General features: G+C 46.5%; 1 pseudogene; it reads right to left on the bottom strand.

Annotated features, from left to right (window-relative positions):
- LOC149869251 (DGAT1/2-independent enzyme synthesizing storage lipids-like) lies at positions 1-25,988 on the bottom strand (annotated as a pseudogene).
- Between the last annotated feature and the right edge of the window lie 632 nt (positions 25,989-26,620).

A 26,620-nucleotide genomic window follows, 5' to 3' on the forward strand; every position in this document is an offset into this window, starting at 1 on the left:
CTAATCATCTTTTTGTGGTTTATCAAAACGTGCCAATAAAGCTTTCCACATGCTTCCTGGTATTTGTTGGTGTCTTTGTATCAGATTTTGGAGTGCAGTCTTTGTCTGTTAAGGAAAAAGGAAGAGACAGTTGAACTTTTAAAAGTCTTGACACTAAGCCAGCCTACGCATAGTAGAACCCCAATTATCTTTTCCAACCTGGAAATGAGGAGTTGAGGAAGAGTAGAAACTATTTGGAAAAAGTGCATGGGAGCAAGACTGCTGTAATGTTGCAATGAGCATTGCATAATGTGTCCTGCAAAATTTATGAACAGGATTGCTATGTACCCTCTTTTCACTTAATTAATACCTTGGGTTTTTTAATTCCCATTGAATCAGCCTGGAAATAAGGTTTTGTGAAGTCAGGACCCATATCTTTCGGAAGTCAGAGATCTGGAATTCAGCAAGCAGCTCCTTCAGCTTTGGAGAGCATTGAAAGAAAATCATTTCTAACTAATACTAACTACAGAGTCCAAAGCCTGCTGGAACAGCTCCCCTGATTAAGGAAAGGGAAGTGGAGCACAGTTCAGGGTGCAGTCAGGGCATCAGGGTGTTAGAAATATTATTAAAAATGCATTATCAATAGTGTTGTTAGAAAAGCACAGCTGCTAGCTCTCCTTGTCTCCTTGGTGGAATAAGGGGGGGGTTGGAGATTGAAGGAAAAAAAAGCTACTAAGGGCTCTTTGTGCTAAGGTATCACTCCCTCTTTGTTCTGCAAATTTACTATCTCTTTGTTACAGTAAAGCTTATACTCCTTAGCGTTCTCATGCAGATAAGAGTAAATTGCCATTTTTTTTGGTTCTGCCCTTGAAGGCAGGAGAGGTTTGAACTTTTGTAAACTGAAGTGCTTTCTGGGCAAGCGCAATTAACTAATACATATAAGCCTATCCGCCCCGCATACTTAAGTAGTTAATTATAATACACATGCGATGTATGATGTGACGTATTCACATATATGTTTGTATGAACCGGAAATGAGTTGTAAGAGTTCCTGCTTCTGTACACGTGCTCAGAAGAGAGGGGATAAAAGCCTGCTGAGGAATGTTCCCTGCGGGCAGAGGGTTTTGATCTTTTGTCTTCTCTCTCTGACCCTATTTGCAAATATATACCTTTTGTATCACCAACAATGTGTGCCTAAAGGATTATTAATATTCATTGAGCCTCCAAAGAAACGAACCGTGATTTTTACATCAAGGGGAGTTGGGGGCCAATTTCAACAGACTGAAAGTTGTATTTGTATTTACAAGTATTTTTTCCAGTGCTAGGGAATCTTGACACTGACTAGCTAACTTGGAAATTTTCATAATTGTGCTGCTTAACACCAATTTTTCAGCCATAATCTTATGGTGACAGAAGTGACAGAAGACATGGAATCCAAAATATAAAGGCAAAGTTTGCAATTCAAGCAATACAGGAAAAAGAACCATCACCAAAACACCTGACAATACAATATTGCTGGCAGAGCTCACAATCAATTACTTCAGATGTGGCCCTGCGTACAGTATGTAATGCATAGCTGCCTATAATAAGGAAAATACAAGCTCATTGTAGCTACTTGACAGGAGTAACAAGACTTCCAGAATCCTCTTGGGTGAAAGGGAATAACCCCAGTTTGGTTCAAATAACTGATGTGCACTTAGCCCTGGAGACAGGCAGAGCAAGAAACTCAACAAAAACTCCCAGTAAAGGCAAAACAAGAACCCAACCTTGGAAATAAGAAGCAAAACAAGTTTGTGGGGTCGAAAGTTGGCACTACAAACTTAATGTAGTGTAGAAGAAAATGTAAATATTGCTTAGAAGGACAAAACTGCCTTGAAAGATAAAGTAGGATAGCAAGTGCCTAGCAACAGTAATGTTACATCTGGAAATATAGAAAGACTGCGAAGGACAGAAGTTGTCTGTTTGTGTTTCTCCCTCTCTGCTGGACTGTATCCCAAGAAGCATCAAATCGGTGCAGACACAGGGACCCAGGGATCCTTGCCCCCAGAATGGCCAGCTGACTGAGGGCTCTCATTAAACCCACCCAGGATTGTTGCAGCACAATGAAATTCACTTTAACACATGTGTAGCATTGCTGTTGAGCTGTATGTGTTTAGCCAATAAAGCTTTGCTTGATCTGTAATGGACAGGTGTGCCATGGTTCAATCTGTATAACTTCCCTGGCCTGCTCCAACCTCCAGCAGGTAGTGAGTTCTACTTCAACATGCCTAGCTTCAAAATGACCACAGGCCACATGCAATGCAAGCTGCATCTGTGCATCCTGAGGGTCCCCGCATTGCATGGATCTCCTGCCAAACCACCTGCTAAGCGCTGCAGTGCATGCCCTCCACCCCCTCTGTATGATGCCACACAGGTTACCCCTCCCCTCAGTACAGGAATCCTGAGCCTGGGCTCCCTGAGCCCGACAGCAGTAATTTCCTGTCTTGACCTGCCTCCAACAGTGGGAGCAGGAAACGAAAGCTGGCAGAGGGAGGAAGAGCCTGGTGATCCTGGTGACAGCAGCCTCTCCTGTAGTAAGGGGAGCAGCACTTGGGCAGCTGGTGGGCAGTAGCAAATTAATCCCTCACAGCCACAGGCAGCCTATGAATTACCAGCTGGACAGCCCTGATGTGTCCCATAACTCAAACTCCAAGACAAAGTCCATAATAAAAAGAAAAATGAAGACATAAATTAACTTTAAATAATCATTTGAAGGTAAGAGAAAATTAAGATCTAGGGTGATATGATGTTGCTAGAGGAACCAACGTACCTTTTCAGCTAGTTCTTCAGCAGTCATATTTGGATCATATGGGATGGGTTCTCCAATGTGTGCGCGAAGTTTGACTGGAAACCCTCCATGTGGTAAGAAAAGTGGCAGTCGAGAAGTTTCATATAGCCACCTAATTAATCCTGTGCATTCAGTTAAAATTTTAAAAAAGCTTTAGAAGAATAAACCTATATTAAATTTAAAACCAAAAACCAACAGAGCTGACATTACCCAAAATGAAATGTTTCCCTCAAAATCAAAAGGCAGGAAAAAGTAAAAACTTTCTTCATCAGATTCAATTATTTCACTTACCTCTTAACCTCTAGTCTGTGTATTTTAACTCAAAAGCTGCTTGAGTTTCATTCAGCATCCTCATAATCCAACAGTACTGACTCTAGCTGTGGCACAGCATCTCTTAAAATTTTTAGACTTAAGACTCCCCTTCTTAACTTCTATAAATTGACCAGCATGACATTAAAAAAAAAAACTTAATGCATTTATTATTACAGGGCTTAACTCTTTGCAGAGGGGCCAGGCAGTAGGGGCAGGTAAACTACCAGGCCCCAGACAAGCCTGAGTTTGAGATTATCTCCTTATTTCCTCAAACTTGGTTCACCTCCTTATACTTTGCAGCACCCTTCAAAGATTCTCCTAGTAACTAAGAGTGTCCCAGCACCCTGGCTGAGAATCACTATTTTAGCCACTTGACTCACCAAGTCAAACCAGAACACCTCCCATAGTTCTTCCCAATTCAATTTAATCCAGAGAGGTTTGTCCTAAACTGTGTGCCCACATAAACGTGAGATTTTTGATGTCATGGTGAGCTAACAAGGATTCAATCTCCTTCACAATCTTCCCTGAAAAAGCTATGCCCCAATCTTCACAAAGCCACCTGTACTCCACCCTCAAGTACTTGCTTTAATGGTTCTCTTGTCACCATTATGCCACAGGCCTTCAGGGCAGAGCCTCACCTTGAAACCAAAGACACGATTAGTCTGTTAATCCTGTCTTAAATAGTAACCCAGCTACATTTTCAGGCAATTAATGGCACAACAAAAATGGAAATCAGCCCCCAAAATATTACACAATATATGTGTAATATTTGGATGGGAAAGGGGTGAGTCTCATCATGCCAATTTGGGCATGTGACAGGGGGGTTAGGACTGCACTGAGGTCTTCAATCAGTTCCAATATGTCCCCCCCAGCTGACCATCAGCTGTTGGTTGGCTGGCTCCAGGACCACACAGGAGCTTGAACCAGTCCCAGTATAATCCATGCTGGACAATGATCATTGGCTGACTGGGGAGCACACGAGAACCAGTTGGAGCCCCAGTGTGATCCCAATCCAGCTAACAAGCAGCTGATCATCAAGCACCTGGCTTTCAACTTGCCAGGGCTGGGGGATCCCAAGATCCCAGTGTCCCCCCTGCAATGGCATGTAGAACACAATTGAGATCTGATCCCAATATCATATGTCCTGCTGCACACGTGTGGCATGGAAGGAGGCATGACTGTTGGGAATATGGATCACATCCTATCATGCCTTTAAAGGAATGTCTGTCAGCAGCCTATGGCCAATCATAGACATGCACATTAATGTCTGACAATCCATGGACACTTTCCATTTTTGACACAATTGGAAGGAAACTAAAACCACAATAGAAGAATACACATTTCTAGGAAACTTATTCTGAGATGAAAAAATGAAAAATGCTCTAACAGAATATATAATTTTAAATGCCTCTTACTCCTTTCTTTAGGCATCATATATGCTTCCCGAATATTTTCTGTATACATTGGGATGATGGGCTGAGGAGGAGAAGAAAAAACAAAAGATAAGAATTTAATAATGAACATGAAATGAAAAAAGTCCACATTTCTCTTCTATCTGAGTGCTCAATTATTTAAGGAGGGAAGAAGATCTGTTCACACTCTAACAAACTTCCAGAGATAGATGAGATCTGGCCTAGACAGCTTGACTCCCAATTAAGGACTTTTATAATTCACACTTTATTCAGAATTGTGCACCAGAACCTTGGAGCTGGTCAAGGAACAGATATATCATTAACTAAGATGCCAGAACATCTAGTAGTCTTGTATATAAAGTACCTTCACAGTGAGAGATGCAGCTTCAAGAGTCTTGTCTGAACTTGGGTAGAAAAGGGGCTTCAAATGGTGTCTCATATTCTAAGGGAGTGCCTTGTCCAGTAAGTTATGGACCACTATGGAGATAGATAGATATTTTTTCCCAGGGAAAAACCTGAAATGTTTGTGTTGGAAAATCTCAATATTTTGGAGTGATTTGTGGGATGTCATGCAGGTTTCCCCAGTTGGATTTATTGTTAGGATGTCTAGGATCTCTATTAATGCTAATCATAAGCTGTGTTTAGTTTTACCATTTTTATAAGTTTGTAAGGACTGTAGCCATAGATGCAAATAGATCATTAACTGTTTTTTATAGTATGATCAGAATTAGGCAATAAGACAATAATTAAGTTCAGTGTTCCTCTCCTATTCACACAAGGTAGTTCCTGAGACTGCATCCCAAATGACTGTGGTCGGTGGCCTCAGATCACATCTGCACGGGCCTATGGGCCAGGCAATGGTAATTTACACTTTAGAAGGAAAGGGTAAGAAGGCTAACACCTGGAAAGAGTCTGAAAACTCAAAAACTGCTGTCAGATTGAGACAATATTTTCTACCTGTTTTCTTTTAGACTCCTAAGGAAGGGTGGGGGAGACCAAGCTCTATAATGTTGCTTTTGAACACCTCCTAAAGCTCAGTCTCCAAACCACGAACAAGAGATTCTGCCCAACAGTACAAGTATCTCTGCAACTTTCAGCATCGTATCTCAGGAACCTCCTTCCTCCTTGTTACCACTGAGACTGGCACTGTCTAATCAATGGTGCCAGCAAATGGTTCCAATAGTATTATTTTGGCTCTAAAGAAAGGCCTTCCACCAGACACCATTTACAGAAGTCTACTTCTTCCACATCTGGCTGATCCAGATTTCAGCCTTTACAGGCTCATACTGAAATTCCAAAACTCAAACAATCCACAGCTCCTTACACTTCTCAAAACCTCCAGTATCAGATTCCTCAGCCCCCAGTGTCTCTTGCAGAAAGCAGCTCATAGTCAGACAGTATCATTACCTGGAATCAGCAGAAGCAATTTAGGTTTTGAAAAAGGTTAAGAATAAGAAGTGTCTGTGCTTCTGCCCTGAGCACTGCACAGCCCATGGCAACTACAGATATTTTAGCATCAGTCTTTGGACTAATCTAACAGATACCAGAAAGCTTGGTATGGCTTCTCTGCCTTCGTATTTGTTATCTTTTGTTCAGGGGCTCATGCTTTTGGTATAAGGAATGACTTTGCCATCCCACCAGAATTGAATCTTTTGAGCTGGGACTAAACTGCTGATCTGGGCTTGCTGCACGCATCACTTGTTCAGGGGATGACTTGTCCTGATCTGATTGGATCCAGCTGGGTCCAGGATCCTGACCTAACCTCATGATACTCCCAACTATTAGGGGCCACTTCAGACTCTGACAGAAATGATTTACTTCTCACAAGATTGCTTCCAAGCACTAAGAGATCTAATTCTATGGATCAAGACATGCCCATCTAGAACTATATGGATTTGTCTGCCCACTCTCAGACACATGGCCTCCTGTACCTTTGTGATAGTGCATACTAGTCTTCACCTCAGAGGTTTACAAACCTGGATACGCCCATCTACTCTCCCTGAGAGAGTCTTGCCAAGCATGAAGGAGACAGACAATCCCTCATATGGGACTAGCCTCCCTGGCTCATCTGCAGGATCTGGCCACTGTGCATAGGTACATGGTTTTATACCTCCTTACCCACCTGTGTGACCTTAGTGATGGACACTCACCATTTAAGTTGGGGGGGAAAAAAAGCAGCATCTCCACCAAAACCAAGAAGTCAGTCTTAAGGTCCAGTCTCTCTGACTTGGGCTTCCCAAGAATAAACCTCTTTGTATACAAAATCAACAAGTACCAGTCCTTCTCCTCCATTCCTGGCTCCCTGTTAGATGCCGTTCAAATCCTCTGATTAGCATGTCTCCCACAAGCCTTCCTGCCCATGCCTCTATCCTACAGCTATTCCACTAAGTGAAGCAGTTCTAAGAATGGACAATTCTGCTAGCACTGGCAGGACTGAGGCATTTCTGGAAACAGAGCATCCTACTGAAACCTGTGAGAGAGCAATTCCAGGAATCTGGCACTTGTCCAAGACCAGCTGATCCAAGGTGGAATGCTTCACCTAGACCTGCACTCCATCGCACAGCCAGGATGCCCTCACACATATAGCAAGAATGTTCTGCTCAAGTCTGAGATTTTCTTACTGACAGATGAACACAACTTACAAAATGGACCAGGTTTTCTATTCATACGTCAAGCAAAGGCCATTATACCTAACCAGTTGCCAGACTAGTCATACTGGAGTATCTGCTGGCACTCAAAAATACTGCTCTTTCAGTTCATTTAAAGTCCACCTGCCTGCTGCTGCTGCTCTTGATGAGTTTTCTCTCACCCAACCAAACTTAGGTTTCTCAAGGGCTTGGCAAAATATTTTCCCATGTTAGCAATCCAGTTTTACAATGGGACTTGAACTTGGTATCTACATATAGTATCTACTTGAATATAGGATGACCTCCCAATATTTAAATTCTATATATGAAAAATTTATAAGTTGGTTATAGCTTTCCAGGTATAGAATCTACTAATTGGAGGGTTGCATTGAATTTGTCCCCCTCCCACTGCTACAGCAGGAAAAATTAATCTGAGAGGCTCATGTGACCCACTTGTCCTCTGTCTCCCTCCCCGCCTGGCTTATCCCTCCCCTTCTTATTGTCAGGGCCCTTCATAGATTTCATAGACATTAAGGCTGGAAGTATGATCATCGGGTCCAGCCCCCTGCCCAAGGGGCAGGAAGTCAGCTAGGGTCAAAGGATCCCAGCAAGATAGGTATCCAAGAGTTTCTTGAAAGTGTCCAGAGTAGGTGCTTGCACCACCTCGGGGGGTGGAGGGGGTCTATTCCAGGCCTTGGTGATTCAGACAACGAAGAAGTTTTTCCTTATGTCCAGCCTGAAACCATCTTGCAGGAGTTTGTGACCATTGGCCTTTTTCTTTCCTGGGGGTGCTCTGGTGAAAAATCGTTCCCCCAGATCCTGATGCATATCCCTGATGTACTTATAAGCTGCTACCAAGTCACCCCTGAGCCTATGCTTCTCCAAGCTAGAGTCCCATGGCTCTAAGCCTGTCTTCATAAGTCCTTCTCTCTTGCCCTCTGATCATTTGTGGGGCTCTCCTCTGAACCATCTCAAGCTTCTCCACATCCTTTCTGAATTCTGGAGCCCAGAATTGGATGCAGTACTCCAGCTGCAGCCTCACCAAGGCTGAGTACAAAGGGAGGATGACTTCCTGGGACTTGCTTGAGATACATCAGTAGATGCAAGCCAGAGTTTTATTCGCTTTGCCGACTGAGGTATCGCATTGGTGGCTCATGTTCATCTTGTGGTCATTCATACCCCCAAGTCTCTTTTGGCCGTGGTGCTAGTGAGTGTAGCACTGCTGAGCCGATAAGTGTGATGCATTTTTTCCCCCCTCGAAGTGGAACACCTTGCACTTCTCTGTATAGAATGCCATCATATTATCCTCCGCCTACCTTGTGAGCCTGTTGAGGTTGGCCTGGATCACCAGCCTATCCTCCAGGGTGGGCACTATTCCCCATAGTTTGGAGTTGTCAGCAAACTTAGCCAGTTCACTTCTGACACAAGAGTCCAGGTCATTTATAAAGACATTGAAGAGTACAAGTCTGAGAATGGAGCCTTGGGGGACACTGGTCACTGTGTGCCCTGTTGATTTGGTTCTGTCAACTACCACTTTCTGGGTCCAGCCTTGGAGCCACTTCCCCAGCCATTGGACTGTTGGGTAGTCGAGGCTGCAATTCCCCAGTTTTCCATGAGGACATCATGGGACACCAGGTCAAAGGCTTTTTTAAAGTCTAAATATATTACATCAACCTCTTCCCTTTTGCCCAGGCGATGTGTCACCTGGTCATAGAAGGAAATAAAATTTGTCAGGCAAGACCTGCCCACCCCATAAACCCATGCTGGCTATCCCTCAGAATGCTGCCTTCTGTTAGCCTGTTCCCTTTGATAGGTTTTTTCAAGATCTTTCCAGGGATTGAGGTCAAACTGATTGGCCTGTAGTACCCCAAATCTTCTTTCCTCCCTTTCTTGAAGACAGGCATCACACTGGCCCTCTTCCAATCTTTAGGTACTTTGCCCAAGCACCACAAGTTCTCAGATATCCTTGTCAGTGGCCACACTATGATGTCGGCCAGTTCCTTTAACACTTTTGGGTGCAATCTATCTGGGCCAGATGATTTGTGGGTGTCCAGCCTCTCCATAAATTCACTAGGGGGGACCAGCAGGGTTTGGGAGAGACCTTGTTCCCCCTAGCACCCCCTGGGTTAACAAGGAATAACAGCCACAAGTTATTAGAGAGTAGGTTTAGACTAGACACTACTTCACAGTCAGGGTGGCTAGAATCTGGAACCAACTTCCAAGGGAAGTGGTGATGGCTCCTACCCTGGGGGTCTTTAAGAGGAGGCTTGATGTCTACCTGGCTGGGGTTATTTGAGCCCAGTTTTTCTCTCCTGCCCAAAGCAGGGGGTCAGACCTGATGATCTACAAGGTCCCTTCCGAACCTACTTCCATGAATCATGGTGTTCCCTCACAAGATCTACGCCAATAGTGGGTATATATTCACTTGCATCCTAGTCACCCTGCATCTTGTCAGGCAGGGTGGTCCTTTTGAGCTCGTGAAAGACCGATGCAAAGTAATCATTAAGCAGGTTAGCTTTTTCCTGGGATGCCAGTTGTCAGCTGCCCCATTTGGTTTAGTAGGGGTCCAATGATGCCCTTGGGTTTTTTTTCCTGAAGACATTCTTCCCAGATATCTGAAGAAGGACATTTTATTGTCCTTGATTTGTGTAGCCAGATGAAGTTCAGTTACAGCCTTGGCTCTCCTAGTTCACTCCCTACAGGTAAAGACCAGTGCAGCATACTCCTCCTTAGTGGAGTTACCTGTCTTCCATCCTTTATAAGCTTTTCTTTTTAGACATAGGAGGTCCATGAGTTCCTTGTTAAGACAAAGGGGTTACTACCTTTCCTATGGGTTGGGATGGACTTCCCTTCGGCTTTTAGGATCACTTCCCTAAAGAGTGACCACTCATCTTGAACTTCCCTCCCTGTCAAATCATGGCCTCTCAGAGCCTTGACAACAAGCCACCTGAGCTTATGAAAGTCAGTTTTACTAAAGTGGAGGACTTCTGTATTGCTGACTGCCTTGCTAGCTTTTCCATGGATAGTAAAAGTGATCAACTCATCGTCACTGTCACCCAGCTTCCTTTTGATTCTTAGGTCACTGACTAGATCATCCCCTTTGGCCAGTAGCAAGTCCAGCAGTGCCTTACCTCTTGTTGGCCCATAAACTTCTTGGGACAGGTAGAACTCATCCATGCATGCAAGGAAGTTTTCTGACCGATAGGATTTGGATGAGTGCTCTTCCCATGAGATGTCCAGGTAGTTGAAGTCTCCCATGACAACCATGCACTGAGATGTGCAGCCTATACCAGTTCCCTGGTGAATTCATGGTCCAGCTCTTGTCCCTGATTTGGAAGTCTCTAGTGGACCTCCTGCTATTGTATCCCCTTCACTACTTTCCCCTCATATTCAAACCCAGAGGGCCTCCAGTCATCCTCCTTGGGTGTCAATCTCCGCTTGTAGGGAAGTGTACTGCTCCTTCACATAGAAAGCCATGCCCCCACCCCTTTTTTCAGCACAATCTCTTTTGTACAAGATATAGCCATCTATACCTGTGGTCTAGTCATAGGAGGAGCCCTACCAGGTCTCTGTTATCCATATAAGAGCATAGTCATTTCTGTATAGAAGAAGGACCAGTTCCTCCTGTTTATTCCCCAAGCTCCTGGCATTTTTATACAGGCAAGTAAGTGTTCTGTTAGAGGCCCTAGACTTCCTTACACTCCTGGAATATCTCCACTCTTGGGCTTGAGTAGGAGTGGATTCCTTCTTGAGCAGCCTAACCTTTTGATTTTGTAGTTGATGCTTGGTGAACTTGCACTGGTGGTTGTCTGCCCATCCTCCAGTTTAAAGCCCAGTCAAGCAGGTCAGCCATTCTGGCTGAGAAGTGCTTCTTCCCCAGTGGAGTGAGGTGGAGGCCATCCCTTCTGAACAGGCCACCACCTCTCTCTCTGAAGCGCAGACAGTCTTCTGTTCACTACTTCAATTCATCTCTCCTTCCTCTCATTCTGTAATCATCTGTACCCCTAACCCCCTGAGCCCCACTCCCAGAGCCCATCCATGACCTGGCTGGGATTGCTCTGAGCCATGTCATTTGTGCCCACATAGATAAGTTGCATTGGGTAGTAGTTGGAGGGCCAGATAAGTTTTGGGATCCTCTCAGCTGCAGCCCAGATATGGGCCCCTGGGAGGCATCAGACCTCTTGGACTAAGGGGTCAGGGTGGCAGATCACTCCCTCTGTCCCCCTCAGAAAGGAGTCTCCCACAATGGCTACTCTGCTATTTTACTTAGGATGGTAGCTGATCACATTTCTTTCTCACTTGCAGGAGCTGGCAGCTCTGCTGGCTCTACTCATGCTGCTCCTGTCACTTTAAGAGGAAATGAATTTTCAGTAAGGGCTTGGGTGGCAATCAGGGGAGTCATCTGACCAACAAGGGGTTGGATATTAGCATATAAGCTCAGGGCCTGAACTGGTCAGGCAGTCTAGCCCTGAGAGCCACAAAAATAGAGGTTCCTGGGCAACATGCCTGCAGCAGTGCTCCTGAGTAACAGATGAGCTGGGGTAACCAGCACTGGAGGTTTGTGGATGGGACTAAGGGGTGGAGGAGGTTCCCACAGGTCTGGGAGTAGGAGGAGAGATCTGGGAGCAAGGCTAGAGCAGTACCCAGAAACAGTAGATATCAGGGCCAGGGGCCCAAAGTACAGAGGGTAGAAGTAGGGTAAAGAAGCCCACAGATCAGTGCTAGGCCCACAAGGCCCAGGAATGGGCAGAGATAGGAACCTGGCAGGGCAGGATGCAGTGCCTGGGAGTAGTCTGTGTATGTGAAGTGCCCAGGGAGGGAGTACAAGCAGAGAGGCTGTATTCAGGAATAGCCATAAAATGAAGTGCCCAGGAGAAGCAGGCAAACCTAGAAATCACATCAGGGAGTATCTGAAGTAGGCGGAGTGCCCATGCAAAGAGGCCCAGTCATAGGGACTGAGGCCATGGCACAAAAGGGATGTTGATAGAAATGATTGATAACACGCGTGAGGCATGGGCGTGGTGTAACAGGCAGTTGGAGCCACATAATTAGCCCTTAAGGCTGAGAGTTGAGACATCTGAGCTCAAGAGTACAAGATCAGGCTTGGGTAGCCCTGGGGTGGCCTACCTTTTTTCTAAAAAATAATAACATCAAGGCATGATGGACGAGTGAAGGGAAGAGTGCCCAAAGACAGCCAGACTAGGAAAGGGTTGAGCAACCACCAGGGGGTGCTGTGGCCACTCCTTGGATGAGTGCTTGTTATAGTGGGCACATGGAAGTGAGGGACAAATATGAAAACACTGATGTCTAAATCAACATGCAAGTTAGTATGGGTACCCATAGACTTAACTCCAGAATTTATACATTTTACCTTTTTTTAAAACTTGCATGTTTTACTACAGGTAGTCCATAAACACACTTCTAAGCAGTACTTTTGTGCCTACTTAAATATAGTATAAATGCATTTAACCAAGTACAAATGGTAAAGCCATAAAACTTTACTGTACAACTGTATTTACCATATAGTTCATTGGGCTGGGCTCCTGCTGACTACAGTGTTTCAAGCCATGGTGACCCCAGAGCTCTGCACTGCTCAGCATGTATGTGTAGTCCAAATAGATCCTTTGTAAGGGGGTATGTGCTAACTATCCCCCACTCATAACTGGAACCAGGTGTTCTTGTCATGAGTCCTGGCATCCTTCAAAAAACTTTATGCAAATAAGGCACAGGGCAGTGTGGTCCAGCTCCATCTCAAGGAGGGCAGAACCACATTTGTCATTTGAGACAGGCTAAGAGACGGGGAGATACAAGGATTCTGGGTGAACTGTTTGAAGCTGTTTGGTGATATCTGCCAGACAGCTAAGGCTACTGAAGAAACAGGAATCATTCGAAATGGGAAAAAAAGGCATAGCTCAGCTGTAAGAGTGAAGGGGAAATCTAAATGTTTTCACTGTAGTGGCTCACCATGACTTGAAAGACTCAGCACTGAGGGTTCTAAATGTAATGGGCACTATCAGATATCTTATTCAGCTAGGCTGCACTAATTTTTCTTTGCAATATGGAAGGAGGGGAGGAAGAGCTAGACAGCTCATCAAAAATACTAATCTCTCAAGAATGTGTGGAACTGTATAAAGGATGGAGGACCCTGAAGGGATACTACAAAAGTTTATGGGAGTGATGAATTATGAACAAGACAAGAACAAGAATTTTTTTCAGAAATATTGGTCGAAGAGAAATTAAGAATAGGGTGGAGGAGCTAGAAGAAGTGGAGGCAAGGAAGTAGGAATTAAAGGAGGCAGTAAGAGAATGAGTGAAAGAAACTGCAAGACAAAGCAAAGGACTGAAAAGAGGTTCAAAAGGAAAACAGATCAGAAAATCTGTCTGACCAGAGCACGTTTGGTGGAGAAGGCAGAAGGCTGGTGTAAGTATTTTATGGCAAAATTGAAGGGTGAGAAAAAGGAAGGAAGTGAAAGCAGTAAGAACTGAAGAAGGAATCTGAATAGAAGAGAATGCAAAGTTCTTGTTCTTTTATGAGGCTCCAAGTCTTTTCTTCAGGTTTATAAGCACCGATTTGGAGCAATCCACAGTGCAAATCTATGCAGACATTCATTTCAAGGAGAAAGGAAAGCTGCTAACAGTAACTGAAAGTCCTTTGAGATGTATTGTTAACATACACTTTTGCATTGTACCTTTCTTCTCTGCCTAGGGAAGTTGTGGACTCTCCATGATTGAGGGTGTTCAAGAAGAGATTGGACAACCACTGGTCAGGGATTATCTAGGCATAGCTATACCTAGTTTCTACCATGCATATTACCCATGCTTCTGAGCTTTGCTGGTAGCTTCCACCCTGCCCGCCCCCCTCACTGCTCTTCCTGCCTCCACTTCTGCTATATATGTCAGGGTGTTTTTAAGTCTCCCCAGAGGCATTGGATATTGGCTACAGGTAAGGCTGGGGACTTCAAACGAAGGTGTGCTGATTCTCCTGCTAGTGGCAAAGCTGGAGATTCCTGGCTAGAGGGTCTTATCCTTCTGCTTAGGGTCAGACTGATTACAATATTTGAGATCAGGAAGGAAATTTTACCCCAAAGTCTGATTGGCATGGACTGCGGGGATTCTTGCCTTCCTCTGTAGCAGGGGGTGTGGCCTTCTACTTGGGACCTTTTGACAACATTTTATAGAAGCAGGACATTGGCTACCATGTTTGCCTCTGCTAAATGAATAGCGGGACCCAACTTTCAGAGTGCAGGTAGCAAAATGCTGTGCTGCTGATTAGGGAGTTAGCGACACCTGGGCCCTACTACCACTGAGCCATGTCAGGTAATCAGAAGGGGGAGGAGAAAGGGCCATATAAGCCTGAGCCTTGGGCTCGAGCAGGGGTGGGCATTTATTTGGGCTGGAGGGCCACTTAGGGAGCTTTGGTGAGTTGTTGAGGACTGGGGTGGGTGGCACTGCCCAAGCCTCAACTCCCCTATCACACCCATTTACACCACCTGGTGTGGCACTGGGGAGGGTAGGTAGCCAGGAAGATGCCAATTGATTGTATCTGGCTCCAGGCCTATCCACCCCACACCTACTGCCAGGGAAGCCAAACGGAGTGGGCAGCTGGGGCTCCATGGAGACCCTGCTGGCAGGGTGCACTCAACCAGGTAGATGTGATGGGGCTGCAGAGAGGCAGGGAGCTGAGAGCAGGATGGGTAGGGGCCAGAATCATGGGGTGGTGATAGTGGGGTTATAGCCTAGGAGAAAGTATTCAATCTACTCCCTGCAATCCACTCCCTGCACCAGTTCTGTGGGCAGGGGCTAGCCACTGTATGCAGAAGTGGCACCCACTGCAGGGAAATGTGGGGAGCAGATCATGGCTCTGCCGTGGGCCCTAGCCCCATGTTGTCACTGCCCTGTAATCCTGGCTCCAGCCCTGGCCCTGCCTGCCAGTTCTGCTCCCAGAAGCCACCCGCAGCCCCATCCCATCCACCCAGGAAAGTGTGCCTTGCCTGCTGAGGTTCTGGGGTGACAGACCCTACCTGCCTGCTCCATCCAGCACCCCTGGGAGTGGGTGCAGGGTAAAAGGCCATTGTGCCCAAGCAGTGAGGCTGGGTCCAGCAGCAGTGGCAGGGACACTGACACCGGCAGCCAGAACTGTGAGGCCAGAGTAAGCCACCACTGCAGGGACTGCTGGAAATTTGAATCTAGCCACTACTCCTCCCCCACTCCACCACTGCACTGCCCAGCCACACAGACTACAGCTCCCAGAGTGCCCAAGAGCTGTGTGTGGGGATAAAGCTCTGTACCAGGCAGCATCTCTCCACTTGGGGGAGGGGGACCAGCCATGTGCACCATAGCCTGCACTGAGCCCCACATGTGGGCCAAGTAGGGCCAAGGGACTAATTGCCGACTGAATACAATCACTTGGAGGACAAGGTCTGACCCACAGGCCATATTTTGCCCAGCCCAGGGCTAGAGGCAGAGTGTGGACCAGATCTCTACAACAGAAGAAGAGATTGAGCAGTATACAGGGTGAGAAGTAAGGTCTTTGTTTTTGTTTAAGCCTGTTTAACTATGAAGTTTGCAGTGGCTTCAAGGAGAGGAGGAAGCCATGAGAGGGTGCCCTAGGGAGGGTGCTATTAAAGAAGGTGCCTATGGGGCTGTGGTCTGAGGGCCCAATGCAAGGTCCAAAAGGTGGGGCTGAGGATCCGGGGAAGAGAGGAAGTGAGTGGCAGAGATCAGTGATGTACTTGGGCATCTTGAACTGCAGGCTCAGAGGCTGGCACCTGCAGCCTGGTCTGTAGCCAGAGCATTGAGATGGGGACTAGCACCTAAAGAAGAGTCTTGGAAAGGCCACGGGGAGATGAAGTGGAAGAATGGTTGAAATGTGCCCACCAGGGGTTCTGTAGCCACCTCTGGAAGCAGACCCATTACGGTACGGAAGGAAAGACCTTACAAAGCAGCAGGGTTTGCACGTGACCTGGATGTATATGAGGTCACATGCAAATGCAAGAAAAATGAGGTATAAGTGAAGTCCAAAAGAAGGCCAGAACTGCACATCTCCCAGGTGGGGAGAATGATGAGAAAAGGAAAGTGAATATTTATATGGGGGGAAAGAAAGGAGCTCTGTGTTGGCCACAGTACATCTAAAAGAACAAGACACCAACAAATTCTGTCAAAGAGCTAGCTGTGTTAACTGATGACAATATCTCAGAGAAAGAGGGCTAAATTGCTGTGGTTTAGCTTATCCCCTCAGATAAAGCCCAGCAGAATTTATTACAGAGCAGCTGGTGCATAGTAAAGCCAAGCCCCCTTTATAATATACCTTGTAGTAACTCTCTACATGCCAATACTCTTTGATCCACTGGGATGATTGATGCTTACGTGTGTGTTACTTACCACTTTTGCATTTATAGCCAACTGAGCAAAGCCTTTACGATTACCCCATACAAGTTTGTAAGTTTCATCACTAAAGTACGCTTCTCGAGCTCCACCTGGTGAGACTGCCACCATTCGGCCATTTTTCAATGCATTCAAACATTCTTCCTTTGTACCTGATGTAGCTGAAAAAGTTTCTAAAAGTGATTTAAGACCTGTAGAAAATATGTACCAATTAAATTATTAAAACAAAACTTAAAGCATGCCACCAATACAGCTTTCATTTAACAGAAAAATATAGTAGCATAAAAACTTTAATAACGACTTTAATTTATTAAACTTTCTCCAGAGAGGTATGGAGAAGAACCTGTTTAACATTTGTACATGCATATATATTAATCTATCCTTCCTTCCTTTTCCATATATTTTAAATAAATTAAAATAAACATGTTTTTAATACATGTAATTAAAATTGTCAAAATAAAATATCCCAGAAACTCCTCCTTTCAAGTCACATTCAGTATAAATTAGTTTCTAATTCTGGGTTTCCTTTAAAACACGAACACATTGAACATTGCATTAGTTTATGTAATATTTACACAATAAAAACACTCTCTGCAACAAAGTCAAGTTAGGCTGTTGTACTTGAAAGGAAAGGGCAAGCAATGCAAAAATTAAGCTTCTAACAAAACTTTCTGTAACAGGGCAGTCTGTCCCCTGAAGAGGGAACAGTCAGCCCTGTTGAAAGAGCCTCAATGCAAGGCATTAGGATAGGTAGGGATATGTCCTGCTAGGTGTCTTATACAGCTCCTAGAAAAGAGCATAGAGGAGGAGGGAGCTGCAGGGACTGGGGCTTCTTTCTCCCAATACTAGGAGCTTCATATTGCTGTGCTGGAGCTAGAGGCTTCCAGCAAAAAATGAAGCAGAAGGGCTTATTTTTGTTTGTGTCTTTGTTTGTTTGTTTGTGTCGTACCTAAGGACTGTGTTATTTAAGAGGACTGGCTGAGGAGTTCCTCGGAGAGCAAAGCCCTCCTGCAAAAGCCAGCAAGCTAGGTAACTCTACTCCTTTCTATTGCATAAATGGTTGAGTGAAATCTCCCGCTACAAGATCAGTGATAATAATACCACCCCAGAAGATCTAAAAGCTCAAAACAAAATAGGCAAAGACTTGTACTGAATGCAAATTTGTGAGATGTGGGTTACATTCCCCCACCTACTCGTTTCACTGTCAGAGTGCAGTATTGGGATATGTGACTTGGCTAATTTCATACCTTACACATATTATGGATACAAACTTCACTAAAACAAAACACACTTTTTTATATATTAAAGTATTTCACGATATACAATAAAAGAGAATTTTACCTGGTAATTTTACAAAGAAACGATCAATTACTGACACACACATTCGGCGCGTCAAAACAAAGTATCTAGCTGCAAAGATCAAGTGGTCTATAGCAATAGCTCCATGATAAAAAATAATAAGACATGGTCCTTCTGGTATGTTTTCCAAACCATGAAGCTCATAACCTGTTTGAATAAAAGCTCTTTGTTAAACAGATGCATAAAACTAAGGATCAAGCAGTATGGAGCAGGTATTGAAAGGACTTCCAATGCTTAGTACCTTCATAAGAATTCAGGCCCAGATTCTTAAAGATTTCACTGGGCATCTACACAAGCTGCTTACTCCACAGTAGCCTAATAAGGAAGTAGTAGCGTGCTGGTCAAAACCCTTGCTAATACGCTACTGCACAGTGTTATTAGGCTACTGTGCAGTAAGCATCACAAAAAAATCATGTTCCTGTCACTACTGCGTAGTAACTGTAATTACTGCACATTTAGTTAGTACTTTATTAGGCAAGCACTAAACTAAATGCACAGCAACAACTGTGCATCAATGAATGTGTAGACATGCCCTCTGCTGAGCACAAGACCTACATAATTTATACACTTCAACATAATTTAAGAATTGAAGAGCACAAGGCTAGATGAAAGTATCATATTTTCTCATGTACAACATGCACCAAATAAAGACCTTGCCTTTTCTTGAAAGACAGAATGTAGAAAGAGACCTTTGCAGATTCATGGCTGACTCTGTAACAGAGTCCTCCTGAAAACAGAGTGGGAAGGAAGTGTAGCATCTATCCAGATGCCATTCAAGCTCTCCTTGTTCTGGCCAGGAAAGCTCTGGGAGACCAAGGCCTCATGGTTAAAGTACTATGGGTAGTGTGGGTTGAGCAGTGAAGTCAGAGAGATGCAGGTTCAAACCATCTTTGTGTAAGGAGGACAGAAGCCAAGGACGTGGGTTGCCCATATCTCCGACAAGTGCCCTAACCCCTAGGCTAAAGAATGGACAGGCCCTCCTCCTCCTCCTGAGTTTTTGTCAGGCTACAATACCAGAACATGGTTTCAGGGATAAATGCACAGACCTTCCTGGCCAGAACAGAGTCTGCTTATTTTGCCCAGGAGCCAGGGGGGAATAGGATTGACAAATGGGCCTACCTAAAGTACAGTTAGGTGATTGAGAAACTGCCATTTGGGTATGTAAATGAAACAGGATTCTGCTTTGTGTGTGTTTCCAACTTCACTATTCAAAGAGAGCTGGAAAGAGACTGCTGTGCATGAGGGGAAAGTGAGGTTGGTGTGGGGTTGATGTTCTGAGTTTATGATCTTGGAGTCCACTAATCCCAGAATTGACCACATAAGCAGTTCTCAAAGGGAACTCAAAGGGGTCTATATCTAATCATCAGCCCACTGGATCATATAAGCCCCTAAAAACCAAAATAAAAGTAAACAAAATACTTTCTGGCTTTTCTACTGTACACATCCCATCTTTCAGATCTTGTAACTCAGCTACATTTTAAGCAGAGGGAAAAGAGGAGTTGTAGGAAAGGCAAATGGGGTTATCACAGACCTGGCAAATTTAAATATGTCCCTTATTGATGATACCTCAAAATTCTGGCACAGTGTCTAATTAAAATGAGGTGTATGTTTCATTGCCAAACAGCTCTTCCATAAATTTTAGTATCTTAAAAAACAAAGTTAAATTGACAATGGCAGAAAGTTTTTAAAAAAAAACTCCCTCTTACCTGAGCCGGTAGGGAGCCGTGCGAACAGAGCGCACAAACAGGCACGTTCTGTAAGAGCGTGCCGGCGGGCAAGCAAGAAGGGCCAGGAGGGAGACTCCTGCTAGCGCAGGGTGAAGGCACCACACTTGGCCAGAATGTCCTGCAGGCCCCACATTAGGGCCCTGGAGGTGCAGGTGAGGGAGCTCCAGGAGGAGGTTAGCAGGCTGAGGGGTATCAGGGAGGCAGAGGAGGAAATTGACAGCTACTTTCTTTCCCTGCAGGGTTACGCACCCAAGGAAGAAACACCTTGGGAAGTGCCCTCCACTGCAGAGTGGCAGATGGTCACCTCCAGAACCAGGGCTGCTCGTAACACAGCAATACCAGTTCCTCCAGTCCAGCTGGAGAACAGGTACAAGGCCCTGGCAACCCTGGAGGAGAAGGAAGGAGAGAAGGAAACCAGGGAGGAGACAACTCCATGCTCTCCACATTCCGAGCAGGCCAAAGGAGATAAGCAGGCCAGGAGGAAAAAGCATTGGGTGATCATCATAGGCGACTCCATCCTGAGAGGTACAGAGGGCCCCATCTGTCGCCAGGACCCCTTGACACGTGAGGTCTACTGCCTACTTGGAGCAAAGATTCAGGATGTGAAGGGGATGATCCAAGCCGTGATCCAGCCCACCGATTACTACCCCATGGTCCTAATCCATGTGGGTACTAATGATGCAGCCAGGAGAAGCCCTGATCGCCTGATGGCGGACAACCATGCTCTGGGGTGCATGCTAAAGGAGAAAGGCGCACAGGTGGTTTTCTCCTCTATTCTACCAGTGAGTGGACATGGAAGACGGTATTCAACATGCATCGCAGAGACCAACTGGCGGCTTCGGGAATGGTGTCTTGAGGCGGGCTTTGGCTTCCTCGGCAATGACCGGCACATCACAACAAGAGACATGCTCTAATGGGATGGGCTCCACCTTTCCCCTAAAGGTAAGCATGTGTTTTCTTCTAGGTTGGCAGATCTCCTCTGGTGGGCTTTAATCTAGGCTCATTGGGGGAAGGGGAAGACGAGGGTGGAGGAAACATCGGACTGCCAGACCAAGCAACACCCACAAGTACAGCCCAGCCTAGACCAATGAGCAGAACATATACACAGGTAAGCAACAGGGGCCAGGGTAATGCTGAAAGTAGGGGGCCAGTGCACACATCCACAGGAGGCCTCAAATGCCTCTACACAAACGCTCGTAGTATGGGAAACAAGCAAGAGGAACTTACCCTCCTGCTAGCCGACACCAACCCAGACATAGTGGGGATCACTGAAACGTGGTGGGACTCAACTCATGACTGGGCAGTGAATGTCAAGGGCTATAGGCTGTACAGGAGGGACAGGATAGGAAGGAAAGGTGGGGGCATGGCACTCTATATTAAGGAGGAATACATTCCTCGTCAATTAACAAAGAATCAGAGGAGGGACAATCTGAAGTGCTTTGGGTTAGAATACAAGGCAGTCAAGGGGAAAGAGACTTAATGGTGGGGGTCTACTACAGACCTCCCAACCAAGGGAAGAGCTCAACCAGGAATTCTTAAGTCAGCTCACGGAGGTAGTGAAGTCAAAGGATGTGGTTGTCATGGGAGACCTGAACTTTCCGGACATCTGCTGGGAAGAGCAGTCAGCCAGGTCTGACCACTCACATAGGTTCCTAGCCAGAATGCAGGACCTCCATCTAACCCAGGAGGTGCACAGCCCCACCAGGGGAGACGCCTTGTTGGACCTAATGCTGGCCACGGGAGATGACCTGGTGAGGGGGCTGCGGGTGCTCGACCACCTGGGCAACAGTGATCATCGCCTGCTGGAATTCACCATCCAGCACAGGGTGGCAAAGGCCTACAGCAAGGCAGCAGCCCTAGATTTCAGGAGGGCAGACTTCAATGAGCTAAGGAGAATAGTCGGGGAAGCACTGAGGTCCCAGAGGGGAGGGGAGCCAGGTGTCCAAGAAGTGGTTACTCCTTAAGGAGATGATCCTCCAAGCCCAAAGGGACGTAATCCCAACACAGATCAAAGGGAGCAGGAGGGCACATAAGCCCCTGTGGCTCACCAAAAGCATCTGGGAATGTCTCCTAGCTAAAAGGGAGGCGCACACCCAATGGAAGAGGAGGGGCCATCACCAGGGAGGACTATACTGCAGTTGCTCGGGGATGCAGGGGGGCAGTCAGGAAGGCCAAGGCAGAGATGGAACTGGGACTAGCTTCCCAGATTAAGGACAACAAGAAGTCCTTTTTTAAATACATAGGGGGTAAAAAGAAGGTTCTGGGTAATGTGGGGCCCCTGCAGGACACGTTAGGAAATTTGGTCGTCACACCAGACGACAAAGCCAACATATTTAACGATTTCTTTGCCTCCATTTTCCTAAGCAGGGACCGGAATAGTCACCCCCCACTGGGCCCCCTCAGGCCCCAGGGGAGGCTCACCTAGGCCAAGGGTTAGTGAGGAACTAGTTAGGGAACTTCTGGAGGGACTGGATGTATTCAAGTCAGCTGGTCCGGACGATCTCCACCCTAGAGTACTGAGGAAATTGGCTGAGGTCATTGCAGGACCCCTGGCATGGCTTTACGAGCACTCGTGGTGCTCTGGTGTGGTGCCAGAGGACTGGAAGAGGGCCAATGTGGTTCCCATCTTCAAAAAGGGGAAGAAGAAGGACCTGGGAAACTATAGGCCAGTTAGTCTTACCTCAATCCTGGGCAAGCTTTTTGAGAAAATTATTCTGGCGCATATCCACGAGGGGCCAGCAGGGGAGATTATGCTTAGGGGCAACCAACACGGGTTCATTAGTGGCAGGTCCTGTCAGACCAACCTGGTGGCCTTCTATGACCAGATCACCAAATCCTTAGATGCAGGGGTAGCAGTGGACATAGTCTTCCTGGACTTTCAAAAGGCCTTCAACACTGTCTCTCACCCCGTTCTCATTAAGAAACTGGGGGGCTGTGGTGTCGACACCCACACAGTCAATTGGGTCGCCAACTGGCTGGAGGGCCGCACCCATAGAGTGGTGGTGGATGGGTCATTTTTTACTTGGAGGGATGTGGTAGCGGGGTTCCGCAGGGCTCGGTCCTCGGGCCCGCACTGTTCAACATCTTCATCGGTGACTTGGACGAGGGGGTAAAAAGCACCCTGTTCAAATTTGCTGATGACACTAAGATGTGGGGGGATGTGGGCATGCTAGAAGGGAGGAATAGGCTGCAATCGGACCTAGACAGGTTACAGGGGTGGGCGGATGAGAATAGGATGGGATTCAACACCGACAAGTGCAAAGTGATGCACCTGGGGAGGAACAACCGGCACCATACCTACAGGTGGGGGAACTCCCTTCTTGTCAGTACAGAGGCAGAAAAGGATCTTGGAGTCATCATTGACTCCAAGATGAACATGGGCCGGCAGTGTGGGGATGCAGTCAGGAAGGCCAACCACACCTTGTCATGCATCCACAGATGCATCTCAAGCAGGTCCAAGGAGGTGATACTCCCCTTCTATGCGACACTGGTCAGGCCGCAGATGGAGTACTGCGTCCAGTTCTGGGTGCCGCACTTCAAGAGGGATGTGGACAACATGGAGAGGGTCCAGAGGAGGGCCACTCACATGATCAGGGGGCAGCAGGGCAGGCCCTATGAGGAGAGGCTAAGGGACCTGAACCTGTTCAGCCTCCACAAGAGAAGGCTGAGGGGGGATCTAGTGGCCTGTTACAAACTAGTCAGAGGGGACCAGCAGGCACTGGGGGAGTCCCTGTTCCCCCGAGCATTGCCAGGAGTGACCAGGAATAATGGTCACAAGCTGGCAGAGGGTAGATTTAGGCTAGATATCAGGAGGCGCTACTTCACTGTCAGGGTGGCTAGGATCTGGAAACTACTTCCAAGAGAAGTGGTGCTGGCTCCTACCCTGGGGGTCTTTAAGAGGAGGCTAGAGGTACACCTTGCTGGGGTCATTTGACCCCAGTACTCTTTCCTGCCATGGCAGGGGGTCGGACTAGATGATCTACTCAGGTCCCTTCCAACCCTAGAAACTATGAAAATCTTGCAGCAGTCATTTTAGATGCAGGGCTGCCTATATAAGGAGGGCATTTTGCTGACAGCAACATCACCTGGCTGCAAGGCTGATTGTATCATCCTGGAGGTAAGGGAGGAGTTGTAGGGGATGGTCTGGAGGCTCCTGGTCCTGGGTATGACCTAAAACTGCACCCTGCTGGGAGTGGGTGGCCTGGTGGGACTCTCAGTGGCATGGGAGCCCCCAGGAAATGCCAAGCCAGTTACCACCCTGGTGAAAGGTGGGTCGGGGCCCCTTAACCCCCAGCTCCTACAACTGGGTGGGTTAGCACCTATTAAAGGCCAGAAGGCAGACCCTAGGAGCGAGAGTGGGGCTAGAATGGCAGAGGACTGACGTAGAGTACCCACGACTGGTCAGTGCAAGGTCCAGGACCAGAACGGTCAAAAGGGCCAGAGGCCCATTGTGAGGGATGGCCAGAGCTGGAGGCCTGGGGTTCTGACTGGCCTTGAAGATGACGCCAGGGCCTGTGTGGCCAAAGGGCCCAGGGGGGACCATGCCCAAGAGGGGACATGGTTTCAGGGAGCCAGGCAGCCCAAATGAAGACAGGGTAGGCCACCTGAATGGAATGGATCTTAAGGGGTCCTGATGGGAGGATTCTGAGGTCCAGTGTGGGGCTGGTGAGAGTAGCAGCTGAATGCCATCTGCAAGGCATGGGCTATGGTATAGGGGAGGTACGGAGCTGCAGATAGTGACCCCTGGCATTGGGGCAAGAAAATGGGCAGCCTCCTGCCTAATTAAGATAATTAATTAATTAATTAAAAACAAGGCATGGCAGGTGAGAAGGTAGGAAGTTGGCCCAGAAACAGGTGGGCGGGCCAAAGGTAAATTGGCCCTGAGAAGGCCCCCTGTTACACCCCATATATCCACGCACACACCCACATGCTTCCTCCCCTCACACCCACCACATCTATCCACCCCCCACAGAAATACCCACACCTTCCCCCAGATACCCACATGCCCACAGTCCCCCACAAACCTATACTTACCACCCCACACAAAATATGCAAGAGTAAGACTTCATTTTAAGCTGTTATATACAATCACCTCTATGTACACTACACAAACACATGTAAACCAGAACAAAAAATATTTTCTTGAAATCAAATTAATGAATGTTTTAGATGTTTGCTTTTTAGAATATAATTTGCTATTTTTCTAGTTCCAAGATGGCAAATCTGCTTGCTGAAAGGAGTACTTCAGGGGGCAAGAGGAGGGACTTCTGGTGGCAAAGGTCAGGGGTTAGGGGACGGGACTTTCAGTTACAAGATGGTGACCAGGGGGGAGGGCACCTGTCAAGGGGTGGGGATACCCATGTGGCCCTCAACAGCTTGCCAAAACACAGTAAGCGGCCCTCTGCCTGAAATAATTGCCCACCCCTGGACTAGAGAGTATTGCCCCTCCGCTTTGGGTCAGACCAACCACCATATTTGACGTTACGTTATGGGAATTTTCCCCATGGTCAGATTGGTATGTACCATGGAGGTTTTTGCCTTTGTCTGTAGTGGGAAGGTAGGTGGAGGCAGGGGGGAGGGCGAAGCTGGCCCTTTACCTGGAGATCTCTTGAGTGTATTTTAACAACCTTTTATGGAAGCGGGACATTTGCTGCCATGGTTCCTCTCCTTTACCTATGGCAAGTTAGGATGTTATGTCTTACGTTATGTCAGGGTTGATGATAGTTTTGCAATGGGTTTAGATTAGGGATTGTATAAAATGATTTGGAAAGGGATGATCCTACCTCAGGCAGGGGGTTGGACTAGACAACGTCTGGAGGTCCCTTCAGCCTTATATCTCTATGAGTCCTCTGTGAAACTTGAGGCACAATGTGCTCACAGCTCTGCCTTTCCCAGTGCATTCCATTTTTGTGTCTTCAACTGTAACCTCTTTGGGGCAGGGAGTCTTGTGTATTCTCCAGCCCCTAGCAAAACTAGCACCACTTTTTCAGTGGGTTAAAGAGCCCAAAATTTTAACTTGTGTGGGTATTCACCTAATTAAAATAGATTTACAGCTGCAAGCAAAGAAAGTTTTACTTACCATGCCATATCCTTCCATACAAATCCCACAAGTATGACAAGGCTTTCCTTGGACCTTCCAAGGTATCATCAGAACGGTTTGACTTTAGCTGAGCAATCCTCTTATAAATTGTAGCAAAAATGCTACTAAAATAGAAGCAGAAGCCAAGTATAAAAGGAACGACATAAGAGATTAATATTGCAGCCACCATCACCAAGGTGACCACGTAAATAAGCATGTCTCCAGATACTCCATGATATTCCATTCTTCCGATATGTAATCCAAACAGCTTATACTGGTCATAGGTGTCTCCTATGAGACTCCTGTTCTTCTTATCCTCTCCTGTAAAAAAGTAAAACAGAAACTGAATGCAACTCCCTGCATAGCTGTGGCAGGATCATCAGCTAAGGGGAAAAAAGACCACCATGAGCAACAAAACGGGTCAGCAAGAAACCACAATTGACCAGTTGAAGCCGGGTTCATAGTCTTGAGCGTGCGCTCATAGCAAAAAGTCATGTAAATTAATGAAATGCATAGGCAATTCCATGCTAATGAAGTAAATAGTAAATAGAGGTGGAGCTTGAAGTAGGGGGGAATATGGGTGGAACAAAGGAGAGACAAGGGTGGAGTAAATGTTAATGAGTATAAACTAAAGTGTGTAAATATGGGGAAAAAACCAGGGCAGGTCCCTGGTTTGTTGGACCTGGCCCAAAGTTGTCCCCATTCTGCATAAAGCTGTTGTCGAGCAATTTGTGCTGCTGTTTGCTTCCTGTTTGCTCCCTGAGCAACTGGATCCATGAGCAATTGGATCATCATCTCCCTAGTTGTTGGGCGCCACATGGAGTCAGGGTCTAACAGTAACATCGACCAAGGGCCTCAGGAACTTAGGACTAGAAGACTGTGTTAATGCTGTGCCAATATTCAAAAGAGAACAA

This window comes from Crocodylus siamensis, chromosome 3 (assembly GCF_052110815.1).
Source record: "Crocodylus siamensis isolate JL-2025a chromosome 3, ASM5211081v1, whole genome shotgun sequence".
NCBI lineage: Eukaryota > Metazoa > Chordata > Crocodylia > Crocodylidae > Crocodylus > Crocodylus siamensis.